Source organism: Triticum aestivum, chromosome 3D (assembly GCF_018294505.1).
Source record: "Triticum aestivum cultivar Chinese Spring chromosome 3D, IWGSC CS RefSeq v2.1, whole genome shotgun sequence".
Lineage (NCBI taxonomy): Eukaryota > Viridiplantae > Streptophyta > Magnoliopsida > Poales > Poaceae > Triticum > Triticum aestivum.
In genome coordinates, this window is record NC_057802.1 from 526,086,858 (window position 1) to 526,090,569 (window position 3,712).

Consider the following 3,712-nt stretch of genomic DNA (forward strand, 5'->3'; position numbering starts at 1 on the left):
TTCCCCCTCTGGCATATATGGTAAGGGGGGCGCGGCCAGGGCATGAGACCAAGTAGGATTCGGCCCTACTTGGGGCGCCTCCTGGCTCCTCCCCTTTCCCCCACCTATATATATGTGGGAGGGGGGACGGCACACATAACCACGACAATCTCTTAGCCGTGTGCGGCGTCCCCTTCCACAGTTTCGTCCCTCAGTCATATTTTCATAGTGCTTAGGTGAAGCCCTACAGAGATAGCATCACCAGCATCGTCACCACACCGTCGTGCTGCCGGAACCCATCCACTACCTCGTCGTCTTGCTGGATCAAGAAGGCGAGGACGTCACCGAGCTGAACGTGTGCTGAATGTGGAGGTGTCGTACGTTCGGTACTCCATCGGTTGGATCGCGACGAAGTTCGACTACATCAACTGCGTTACTAAACGCTTCCTCTTACGGTCTATGAGGGTACGTAGACACACTCTCCCCCTTCGTTGCCATGCATCTCCATGGATAGATCTTGCGTGTGCGTAGGATTTTTTTTGTTTTCCATGCAACGTTTCCCAACAAGAACGGCATCAACGACTCCTTCGACAAGGTAACGACGCTCAAAGGCATCACAGTCAGTACCACCAGCGTCGCGTGCGAGGCCGAGCGCTGCACCACCAGTTAGATGAGGAGACAACCATTGCGTGTGGTCGCCTCGTCTCGGCCAGATTTGGCCGTTCCAAATCCAACGTTGGCAAACACAGCCACAACCAGAACCAGGCCCATGAGCGCCGTCACAACCCCGCCACTCCCGCAGCACACACAGGGAGCGGTCGTCGAGCATGCACCCAAGACCGCAGCCGCTGTCAGCCGCGCGCGCTTTTCCAGCAGCATCTTTCGTCGGAGGCCGGGAGGAAGAAGAAGGCGAGGCGGGGGCCTCGGGAGGTTTCGAGGACAGGAGTTGTCTTTGCATGCTCGAATGTGAGCTCTAGTTATAATTTAGAGTCTTATGTTTTGTTGCAATAGTTCACTGTAATTTTACGATGAAATCAATTTTACACCATGCTAACCCTGAACGATCTCGGTGCAACCTTGTCTAAAATTGCACCACTCATAGTTTAACGTCATCATCATCTTCTTCTTCTTTTTCTTCTTCTTCTTCGACACGCTTATTTTGTTTTATATCCTCGTTAGCTCCCCGACTCCGTTATATGCATGTATTTGAATATTACGGATAAATCTCCATTTCCCAAGATACCAGACGAATGGACACAAAAAAGACGCCATCCCTCGCGAAAACAAAAAGGCACGTTAACTGTCTTCGCTTGCAACTTCCTCTCCGTTTCCAGAGGGTGGCTTCTCTTCTTCCTTGGATTGTTTTTCACGCCCTGGCTAGCTCCGTGAGTCAGATGTGTATGTACGTGCACGTACATCATCCTCGTTGATGGAAACACGAATCTCCGTTTCCCAAGATACCAGACAAATGCACATAGAAATAATACCATCAATAGATCCCCAAGTGATTAAATATACACATACACATACGCATTTCGCCGCATCCGTGCGGTTTGGCGCAACCGAACGCCACCAAACACACACAACACTCCACCGATCATCACCACCGGACAAAACCACGTACGCGCGCACACAGAAACGCACCGCTCATGATTGCCTTATCCTCCACGGACGCACCTCATCGGAACCTCTTTATTCAAAAATTTAAAGACACCGAACACAAAAAGAAAAAAGGAGGAAGAAAACAAGCGCATCCCGGCCCACATCTGGTCGCCGGGGCGCATCAGAGAGCTCAGAGACGCCGCAATCGCAAATCCCCACCACGGCCAGCAGGGCACGTAGGCGCGAGAGGCCTCGATAAACCAGCGTTGTTTATGATGAAATTCCATTTGGGTGGCCTAGTTTATGATATCCGTCCGTCGGAACCGAGCGCACCATAACGTCATGTCCCTCCACCTCCACGGGGACGCCGCACATGGCGACGCCTCGGCGCCGCCAGCCTGGCCTGACCCCCTCCCCGGGGCCGGGACAAGAGGCGTACGTACGCACAAACCGGCGAGTTCCGTTTGAGGCTTTGAGCTGAGGAATCCGCCGGGATTCATCGGGAATCAGCCAGCTTGCGATGATAGTGGTCAAACAACACCATCGTCGTCAAGTATAGGCGGGGTTTATCCTAAAAAAAAAGTATAGGCGGGGTTTAAACTATTCTGGCTAGCCACACCCATCTAGGTCAATGTTTTTCAAAGTGCACTGTTTTTTTCAAAGTGCACTGCTTAGTCCGTGGAAATTTCTTCCCACCCGTGGAGTATTTGAATTGTTGGTATTTTAGACCATATGCGCGAGTGTGAGGACAATAAGGGCCATCTCGGAGTGGAATAGTCAAAAAAGACCACCCACCCCATGGCGGCGAGCGCGGCAATCGAAACGTGGCGCTTGCCACCACAGGCTATGGCGGCAACACTGTTCATCGTCTCCCAACGCGCGTATCGTGCACCGTCCCTGTGCAATGACAATGTTGCCCGCACAGGGCGTGGCAGCAAGCGCCATGCCGCACTTGCCATCGTGGGGCAGGTGATATTTTTTTGCCAATTTCACTCAAAGGTGGCCCCTTCTATAATTACACTTGCGCAGGTGGTTTAAAATGCCAAAAAATTGGAGTATTTATGAGGTATTATAAAGAAAATATGTTGACATCAAAATGATACAAAGTACACCTAGCATCTGCAATCAATGTAATGTCAAAAATTAGTCGAGACATACCCACAGCCAACAATAAATAACACACATATATATGACCATCGATGTCAACCACTATCGTTGATAGCACTGTACTATGAGAAATCTCTCCAACAGTGATGTCCACAGGAAGAAAACCAAACGACATGTGAAATTTATCATCGCTAGATCCGACCACAAAGGTTAGGACATGGAGTTTCCCCCAAAAGTGAAATTTAGGGCTCCTTTGATTCAAAGGAACTCAATAGGATTTTTGGAGGGTTTGAATCCTTAGGAATTTTTCCTAAAGAATCATATGTAGTGCATTTCATAGGAAATCTATGATCTACTCAAACTTCTTTTTACATTTTCTTTGTTTTGTCTGTGGCATTACATTTTCTTTATTTTATTTTTCCTTCGCCTAGGCAATAGGTTTGGTCTTTTATGACTTTGCTATTTGATTCTTTGCATGTGCGTGTATTGATGTTGATTGTGTTCTATTTTTTTCCGGGACTGATGTTGAAAAAAGATGAATGCGTGGTCATTGTGTTTGTATTGTTTGATGCTCCATTTTGAGTTGTTAAAATCCACCCTTCATAAAAAAGGTTTCATATTTCTCCAAAAAGGTCATCAACTTCATTTTGAGTTAGTAAAATTCATCCTTTATAAATAAGGAATTCATATTTCTCCAAACAGGGTACCAACTACTAATTGCATGCGCCCTTAGTTTGCGTCGGGGTAATAGAAATACAACCATAAGAGCAACTCTAGCAAAGTCGCCATATACATCGTCGGTCGCCATATGGGATATGAAGCGAGCTTCATTCAAATATGGAGGATGTGGTCATTGTGCACAAACACAGAGTCACTACAACATCCATATATTTTCCATTTTATCTTCTTTTGCTTGTTTGTTACATAACTCAAAATTCCACATAAACACTTTCAGGGATTAAAACACTAATTTTTTAGATAACATTACATCACAAGTCGTTACATTGGGGTAGAAAAGTCGATT